The 10111-nt window shown below is 42.6% G+C and overlaps 1 long non-coding RNA gene across 2 annotated transcripts; it reads right to left on the minus strand.

The window, feature by feature from the left end:
* Positions 1-1057: 1057 nt before the first annotated feature.
* Positions 1058-4237, minus strand: LOC122553988. Of its 2 annotated transcripts, none has more exons than XR_006312897.1 (3): positions 4149-4237; positions 3038-3125; positions 1058-1279 (listed from the first exon to the last, which is right to left on the minus strand). It is a non-coding gene; the product is annotated as an uncharacterized LOC122553988 (long non-coding RNA). The 2 variants fall into 2 exon arrangements; XR_006312898.1 differs by lacking the exon at positions 4149-4237 and adding an exon at positions 3806-3880.
* Between the last annotated feature and the right edge of the window lie 5874 nt (positions 4238-10111).

The raw sequence follows: 10111 nt of genomic DNA on the forward strand, positions 1-10111 counted from the left end.
CAACTCTGTTCTGGCACTAAGCTTTCACCGTAGCTCCCTGAACACCTGCCAATCACCACCCCTTTTCCTACTATATCGCTAGTGCTTATGTGGACCACAACTTGGGGCTGCTCTTCCTCCCCCTCAAGGATCCCGAAAACATGATACAAGACATCACAAACCCTGGCACCTGGCAGACAACACACCAAATGTGAATCTCTCTCGTTCCCACAGAACCTCCTATCTGTCCCCCTAACTATGGAGTCCCCAATGACTAATGCTCTGCTCCTCTCTCCCCTTCCCTTCCATGCCAGAGACCTGTACCCCATGGCTTACCCCTGGTAAGTTGTTCCCCCAATAATATCCAAAACAATATAGTTGTTATCTGCTGGTCCTCTTTCTGTGCCCTGACTGCAACCCACCTGCTGTTTCCTTGTACCTGAGGTAACACAATCTCCCTGTAATTCCTCTCAATAACCCCCTCTGCCTCCCGAATGATCCGAAGTTCATCCATCTCCTGCTTCAGTTCCCTAACATGGTTTTCGAGGAGCTAGAGTTGAGTGCACCTCCCGTAAATGAAATCAGCAGGGACCCTTATCTCCCACATTCTGCAGGAGGAACATTCAATTGCCCTAACCACCATTCCCACTATTCTAAATTCCCAAAGAGACTACTGAAAAATAAAGAATAAAAAAACCGTATTACCTTACCAATCCAGTGCACATTTGTTTTTGTTAGAGGAGGAAGATGGGTGGGAGACACTACCTAAGTAGTGTTTCGGGTAATGCAACTGCCCAGATATGTTACTTCGCTTACTCAGTAGTCCCATGTCCACTCCTGCTCAGTGTGCCCTTTGCCTATTCAGGAAGTAAGTTTTTTAAATAGTGATGTACCTTCCTGGCAGTCCCGTTCCTCTCTCCCTCTCTCCTCACTGCTCCCAAGAAGTGGAAGCCTGACTCTCGAGATAAGACCCTTTTAAGTGGGCAATTCCAGTGTACCTTCCAGACAGCCCCCGTTCCTCTCTCACTCTCTCCTTGCTGCTCCTGAAAAATGGAGACCATGGAGTCTTTGGCTTCTCATATTTGTTTATTTTTTGGGAGTGGTATGGCTCCCCAAAAGCTAGATAAGAGGTAGGATTTTTTTTCCCCAATTGTGGCATAGCACAGAAGATCGGCTTCTGAGATCTTAACTTTCTATTGATGTGAAATGACAATTCAAAGTGTCGGCTCTTCAAGTGACGGCTCCATCCACATAATGAGATGAAAATGATTGAATTTATAGTATTTTCTGGGAATATTTTCTGAAACAAACAATTAAAATAAGTTGTAAAGAGTATTGTTTATAAACTGCAGAGATCTACAGAGATCATCTCCAAACATCAAAACAGCATAGAAGACATCCCCTTCTACTTCAAAACAACCATGTGTATTTATGTATCATCTTAAGTGTATGGGGGGAGCAGATAGGAAAGTGCAGTTAAGATAATACTTAGATCAACTGCAATCTTATCAAATGGTGGAGGACGCTCAAGGAGCCAAGTAACCTACTTCAGTTTCTGTTTCTTATGTAACTCAACCATGTTCAGGTAAATTATTTCCTGATTGATTGTCTAGCTCAATCGGGGCCAAACAATTTAACCTATCTCTCCCATATTGCTGTTTCATTGGGCCTTTTCCATGCAGCATCGCAACACCAATTTAACTAGAAACAAAAACAGGAATCGATGGAGAAACTCAGCAGGCTTGGCAGCATCTTTGGAGAGAAAGCAAGATACAATGTTTCGGGTCCAGTGCCCCTTCTTCAGGTTTCGGTAGGATCTTTAATGTGGTAAATATAAAAAATAATGCATTTATGAAAGGTTTCTAACTTAGTTACCCCATTCTAAAAGCTATTCCTGATGAACCACGTGGACAGGTTCCTCCACAGAAACATCTCTCCATCAGTAGCCTCACTATGCATAATAAGTAACTGAGTTGATTCATATTAGCCAGTGTGATCTGTATTTCAACAAAGGTTTCTTAACGTGTAATTACCACATATTTAAAAATGCATAAATAACTAATCATTTTTGATGGATAATCAAATTGCAGAATTCACTCTGAACCTAAGAACCCTGATGCATATCTAATGCAAAATAAATTGTTGATTTTTACATCTTTGCAGCAAGTTTGTTATTTCTGTTTTGCAACTGCTAAGTGTGGTTTGTGAGTACACCCATCCACACCAAGGCTAGCATAACAGTCACGGATTCTAACTTGGAGATCATGGGGGAAGCTAATAACATTGCATGTCCTTTCCTTTAAGACAATGATTTCAATTATACATTTTTAGTTTCCACCTCGCCTTGCTTTTTTATAAGTTACACTGTGACTATTAATTTATCGTTGTTAAAAAGGCACTGTACATTCAATGCATTGTGCGCTGTTAATAATGCAAATTTTCAAATTTTGCAAATTTTAAAGCAGTGAGATTCTGCATTAGATAATTAGTACATCACTTGCTCCTGATTCTCCATTTACCTCAAACTCAGCACAAAAAGACAATGGGCCCTCAATTTGCAAGGAATATTTTAATCATCTATGATTTTTTTTTATCATAGTATAAACATAGAAGAATTCACAAAGAAAAAAACATAATAAGATTCTCAAAAGAAATCACTAAAACCTTAACAGATTTCAGTACATTGGAACCTCAAGTTACATGCCAATGATGCCATACCTCCCTGCCCATTCCCCACTGATTATAAATCATTGCACCTCATTGACTTGGTTATTCACGTGGTAAAGTATATTGTCGCAGAACAAAAGCTGACAATCTGAAAAGCAATCTCAATTCATTTCTGCAAAATAGCTTCCATAAGTAGGAGAGTAATTAACTGGAATTTAATTTGAATGGAAGCCAGCCAATTTTTCAGAAAGGTTAGAGATTAAATATAATTGCTTGAATCAACCATCATTTGTCCTCAGTGGTCAATTATTTTCTCCTGAACTGAGAGATGTCTATTTTAATTCAGTCTGATCTATACCTCCGTTGAATGGCTGGGTTAAAGCAGTCATACCTTTGATGTGAATTTGAACTGCACACAATAGGAGAGTTCAGTAACGAAACAAGTGAGTGCTGGAGAAACTCAACAGATCTGCCAGCATCTGTTGAGAGAAAAACAGAGTTAACGTTTTAAATCAGTGACCCTTTGTTAGATCTATCTCCAGTATCTGTAGTTTTTAAGAATTTATTTCAGGAAAGTTCAGTGTCAATTTTTGACTGCAGCTGGCTTCAATCAGCACGCATTGAGCAGTTCTGTATCTCCACAGCTAAGATTATAATGTTTGGGGTTAAAGCAATTGGATTTAGAAATGTAAAGGACCTGGCTAAAGGAAACACGTTTGCTCAGATTCAAACTGGAACAAAAGCGGTATGAAAATAAAATAAGGCAAGAGTTCATTTTCTGAAGCATTTCTCACAATCCCAAAGTGGTTCACAATTAATTACATTCTCTTGAAGCTTAGCCATTGTTGCCATGTGGTAACCCTGGCAGCCATTTTGTGCACAGCAAGCTCCCATAGTATGATGAAAACCTGATAATTTCGGATATTTTTATGATGTTGATGGTGGGATAGATATTGGCCAGGACTCCAGGGAGTACTTTCCTCCTTGTTTGAAACCAGGGCCAGCTGGATCTAATTGACCACGAGATCGTTGATTGAGGTTGTGAGCCTGGGTCAGAGAACCCCGGCTGACCAGCACAAACAAGAGATTAAGAGATTCTCTTTAGTCTAGGGACTGGCTCAGAGTTGGTTGGTCATATAAAGGGTGATATCATACTGACCTCTGTGCAATTATTTCACTTCTCCTCCTTCAAAGAGTTTCAGGTGCTCTTTTCAATCCAGCTGAGAGGGCAAACATGTACTTGGATTCAATAAAAGCTGGAGCAGTACCAGATACATCCTCTATGTAAGTGAAATGAGTATCTAAGAGCAATGCCTGCTGGGAATTACAATTTTCTGGATATTGGGCAGCCAAATTATTAGAATCATTTGGAATTTCCCTCCACTCCTTTCACTCTATTCTCTTGATTAGCCTGCTGGGTCTTGTAGAAAAAAAACAGATATATATGACAGAACAGTTACTGAGGACTGGATTTTACAATTTAATCTATATTACATACTCACTGTGTCAGGCAGGTTCTCTGAGAAACCCAACTAACGGAGCTTACTATTATGCCATTCAAGGCTGTATGTATCCCAGGCAATGTATACTGTCCCTGCACATCTGAATGTTTGGTCACATGAAACTGCTGAAGCCACAGGGGATAATCCTTTCCATGATGCTCAGGCTGATTGGGGCACAGGCCAGGTCAGCACTGTTGGTGGATTAAGTACTTAACGAGAGCAAATTTGGAGAGCAAACCTTAAACAGAATAATGTATCAAATTACAGGGTCTCGATAGATTTCCAGAAACTGATAGCACAGGTGTGTTTAGCAGGTGAACAAGACAGAATGTCCTTTATTATCTTAGTGCGTTGCAGCATGCACAAATTCACTCAACAAACTGGGGACCTGTTGGGGCAGAAAGGGTAGCAGGATCCACATTTCCTTCCAATGAGAAACCAATGATGCTGACACAGGCCGGGGCAATTGAGCTATGCTATGATTTTTGGAAACTGGCTGTTTGGTTGGAATGCTGCTTCATATTAGCAACATAGATCATTGATTGAGAAACATTCTATTTCATGCTTTTGATGTAATTAAAGAGTACTTTTTTAATAAGTTTGACATGCCGGTATAAGAGCATCACAATGCATGGGTAATCCTTGATGTTGCACTAAGTGAGCCAAGCCGTAGCTACATAACAGTGAGTATTCCCATTCCTGCAGGCTCCTACAGGAAAGTATAAGATTGGGCCTTGCCTCCAACACAGAGCAGTCAGATTAAGGCACTCAGACCCTGGAGGATGCTCCTCCATCCAAGTTGATGCTGCTAATCACTTTAATCCCTCACTGTCCTGGAGAATACTGGTCATTACAATTGCTGAACATCCCCAGTGAGTGTGCTGCCACTACTATGGAGAGATAAAACCAAACAATTCCCTTCCATCCCTGACAAAATGAAGTCTTCATATTTCACTAATGCGTCATCTATATATTTTTTTCTGAGAATGCGGCCCGAGAAACCTCAGCAGGGAAAGATCCTGCATGTTGCAAACAAAAACAACCATTTTTCTTCATGATGTGCATCAATTTACTCTGCAATGTCTACACCATCACAACGCTGCGATCCCCCTGCCAATTTGTCTGACTCTGCCTTAATTCCTGACCCAGAGATCAGTTTAATGAGCATCGACTGTAATCCCTGAATGCTAGGTCTTTGTCACAAGGACAACATTTGTCACTGGAAAAGCTGATGATGTGAGTCAATAAAAGGTTTCACAATGGATGACCCACTTCACAACCCACTTCACTCTCTGATGGGAAACATGATCCATGACTTTCATTTCAGATAGCAATGTCAGCATCTGGTAAACGAATAAGATTGCGCCAAATGTTCCAATAGTGCAAGTGAATATAGATTTATATAGAAATGTAAACTAGACACATGAAATCAACTTGTGTGCCATCCATGGGCAGCAGATACATGAACATAGAACATAGAAAAATACAGTGCAGTACAGGCCCATTGGCCCTCGATGTTGCGCTGATCCAAGCCTACGTAACCTACACTAGCCCACTATCCTCCATATGCCTATCCAATGCCTGTTTAAATGCCCATAAAGAGGGAGAGTCCACCACTGCTACTGGCAGGGCATTCCATGAACTCACGACTCGCTGAGTAAAGAATCTACCCCTAAATCTGTCCTATACCTACCACCCCTTAATTTAAAGCTAGGCCCCCTCGTAATAGCTGACTCCATACGTGGAAAAAGGTTCTCATGGTCAACCCTATCTAAACCCCTAATCATCTTGTAAAAGAGAATGCTGTCACCTGCAAGTTCCCCCTCCAAGCCACTCACCATCCTGACTTGGAAGTATATCGCTGTTCCTTCACTGTCGCTGGGTCAAAATCTTGGAATTCTCTCCCTGGAGAGCATTGTGGGTCAACCCACACCATATAGACTGCAGCAGTTCAAGAAGGCAGCTCATCACTACCTTCTCAAGGGAACTAGGGCCAGATAATAAAAATACTGGCCAGCCAGTGACTCCCACCTCCCACAAGCGGATTTTAAAAAATGCCCTCAAATTGTATTTTTCCTTATCTTACCAGTGTTAACCAACCAATGTCCCTATATGCACAGCAAGGTGGAGACAGCCACTGAACTCTGGTGACTGTGATGATTCTGGAGGGCGTATTCTGAGAGTTTGGGGCCTAGAGGCCTGGCATGTTATAGCGCCGTTCATGGATGGAGCAGCACCCTCTTTAGCATAACCTGCTGCAGGTAAGAGATCCACTGGCAGAGAAGAGATTGAGGCACAGGGAAACTCCAGAGTGTCCTCAGAAGTAGTTCAGAGAGATACCTGCTGGCACTCCTCCTCACTATGGGTACACAATGGCACCTCCCTGTCTCCTCAAGCTGAATATCCAAGATGGCGGCAAAATAGGATGCTCCAGCCGGAGCTCGTCTGCTCCATCCATTCCTTTACTTTTTTTCTATTCTGTTTTTCTCTCTCATGTGTTTTGTTTTGTAATTCTCTTCCATCTTTTTTATCTTCTGCCCACACCCCAGAGCAAGTGACGGTGGCTAGTGGGCCGGAGCATAGGGGCTATGGCAGCCAGTGGCCCAGAGTTGGGGGTGTGTCGGTGGGACCAGCCAGTGGCCCATAGCAGGGATGGTGACCAGCCGGCCCAGAGCAAAGATTTGCAAACCAGTGGGGCCCAGTAAGGCCACATGGAAGACAATAATGTAATTGTTTTACCCTTTATTTCTTATTTTCCTAACATATACTACATGTATCTGTAACTATTTTTCTTTATTTTCTTTACTTTTTTGTGTCTAAGATTTGTACCTAGGTATTTTGTACATATTTTGACTTTGTTTCAGTGACATTGTACACTTTTCACTGTGTAATCCTGTTCTTTTGTAACTTGAGTAGACGTGACAATAAACCTACTTCTAATTCTAAGAGGTACTTGGAGTGAGGCTGGTGTTCCTTGTCCCCCTCTCACCTTGTCATGGGCACATGGATACATTGATGGAGTGCACGAGGAGCACATACCCAAGAGCCATCTTGTTTTTTGTTGTGTCTGTGTCTCCAAGGCAAACATTCTATGGAGAAAGTGAGGACTGCAAATGCTGGAGATCAGAGCTGAAAAATGTGTTGCTTGAAAAGTGCAGCAGGTCAGGCAGCATCCAAGGAGCAGGAGAATCGACGTTTCGGGCATGAGCCCTTCTTCAGGAATAAGGAAAGTGTGCCCAGCAGGCTAAGACAAAAGGTAGGGAGCAGGGACTTGGGGGAGGGGCATTGGGAATGCAATAGGTGGAAGGAGGTTAAAGTGAGGGTGATAGGCCGGAGAGGGGTTGGGGGCGGAGAGGTCGGGAAGAAGATTGCAGGTCAAGAAGGTGGTGCTGAATCTGAGGGTTGGGACTGAGAAAAGATGGGGGGAGGGGAAATGAGGAAGCTGGAGAAATCTGCATTCATCCCTTTTTTTTGAAGGGTTCCCAGACAGAAGATGAGGCGCTCTTCCTCCAGGCGTCGTGTTGCCATTGTCTGGCGATGGAGGAGGCCAAGGACCTGCACGTCCTTGGCAGAGTGGGAGGGGGAGTTAAAATGTTCAGCCGCGGGGCGGTCGGGTTGGTTGGTGCGGGTGTCCCAGAGGTGTTCTCTGAAACGTTCCGCAAGTAGGCAGCTTGTCTCCCCAATTGAAATGTTTTGAGGGGTCTGGCCTGGTCCATAACAGACTGGGGGCTCTTTGCAGGATTTGTTGTGTTGTTCCAAACTGGGATTAGAGTTGTTGGACCTGAAGGCAGCGAGTGGTAGGTATTAGTGTCTTTTATTCGGGGTGTTGACTTGGTTGGTTTAAATAGTGCTTGTGATAGCAATGGCTCTTTCAGTCACCAAGCGTTTTCTGGAGGTGGAAGAGGTGACCTTGGGGGTTTTACAAAAGGTAGTCAAGGCCAAGCTGCGGGAATTAGCAGGCAAGCTGGATTTGGAGCTGCATCCTTCCATGAGGAAAGGAGAGACAATTACAGCAGTGGCTCAGCATTCACATTTGATGGAAACACCATCAGAATCTTTAGAGATGACTAAAAGTCAGTTGCAAATGATACAGCTTGAGTTAGAGGCAAAAGGCAATGATTATGATTAAAAGCAGAAGAGAGAGAAAAGGAGAGAGAGGAAAGGAAGAGAAAGAGACAGTTTGAACTTCAGAAATTGGCATTTAGAGAAGAGTTTGAACATTCTCTTTCTGAAGTGGTGAGAACTCATGTGGAAAAGCAGAGAGTTAAAATGGCAAGAATAGCAGATGAAATGGCTGATGATTATGAGTTGATCCGTAAAACAGTTTGGCTTCCAGAATCAATTTCAATTCATGAGGGATAGAAATTGGGGAAAAGAGAAATCCTCATGTGGAAAGGGAAAGGGAAAGGGTGAAGATCATAAGGTTAACTTATGTGGGAAAAAGATATGCCACCCTGCCGACCCACAGCATGGCCACATAAAATCACAGAAGCTGGCCTGCAAAACACAGAAATCAAGCTTGCCAACACATACAGAAACTACCCAGAGTGCCCTAGACTTGGCCAAACAGGTTTACATAAAAAACAGACATAGCCAAGCCACTCCCAGAGCAGAGAATACACTTCCTAAAACAACTTTCACATTCAACTCCCAGCCCCGATTAGCACCACAGTCCCAACACCCTAAGGGCAGGCTCCTTTCCCACTGAAACCGATATCGCATAAACAAAGAGGCAGACTTTGCTCACAGGAGGAACACAATAGATGCCAGGAGAAGGAATATTTACACATATTTGCGCTGAGGGGAAAGAATCCTCTAGAAGACCTTCTCACCCACTCACGGAGATGGCTAGAATCTCCTGTGTCAATTACAAATGAATTGTGAGAAAGGTGGCATCAAACACTGAAGACCATGTTGAGGGCATATAGTCAAGACAATCCAGATGATTGGGATAGGGGAATTCCGTTTGTTCTTTTTGCACCAAATGAATTGACTAAATTCAGTCCATTTGAAAAAGCTTTTGGGCATGAAGTGAGAGGATTGCTAAAAACGATTAATGAGAGATCGGTAAGTCAGAATTCAGAGACCACATACTTGGACTACATTTCAAATTTTAGGGAATGATTAATGTAGCTGGGGAGTTGGCTAGACAGCATTTAAAAGTAAACAGGAAGCAGACAAGAAATCAAAAATTCGCAATTTTGCTATCGGGGATAACGTATTAGTGTTACTTCCAGTAATGGGTGAACCTTTAAAAGCAAGGTTTCGTGGACCTGATCAAATCGAGAGGGAATTGAGTGAGGTGAACTACGGACTCCAGACAGAAAGAAATCGCACAGACTGTGTCATGCGAATATACTCAAAAGATACTTTTGACAGGGAAGGAAAGCGAGAGGAGAATGTATTATTGATTACAACACAGAAGGAAGAACCAAGTTCAGATGATTCTGAATTGGACATTCCTCAAATCAAATTGGACAATGAGGAATTTGTCAAAAATCGGGATAAGTTATTGAGTTATCTTCCTGAGGAAAATCAAAATGACCTGAAAGAGTTATTACTATCACAGAGGGAGATATGTGGAAATAAGCTGGGAAGTACTAACCTAATTATGCATGATGTAGAGATAGGAAAAACTGTTCCAATTAAGCAACGTCCTTATAGGCATAACCCACTAAAGTTGGCACAGGTTCAGAAGGAGATTGAACACATGCCCCAAGACAACATAACTGGTGAGTTACAGCAACAGAGCTCACTCATAGTAATGGTGCCAAAACCAGATGGTACCCAATGGTTATGTGTGGACTTTTGCAAAGTTGATGCAGTTACAAAGACTGATGCATATCCGATTCCACAGTTGGAAGACTGTGTTGAGAAGGTGGGACAAGCAACTTAGATTTCTACTTTGCATTTGCTCAGAGGATACTGGCAGGTGCCTTTGTCAGAAAGAGCAATTTCAGCTT

The sequence above is a fragment of the Chiloscyllium plagiosum genome, chromosome 10 (genome assembly GCF_004010195.1).
Source record: "Chiloscyllium plagiosum isolate BGI_BamShark_2017 chromosome 10, ASM401019v2, whole genome shotgun sequence".
NCBI lineage: Eukaryota > Metazoa > Chordata > Chondrichthyes > Orectolobiformes > Hemiscylliidae > Chiloscyllium > Chiloscyllium plagiosum.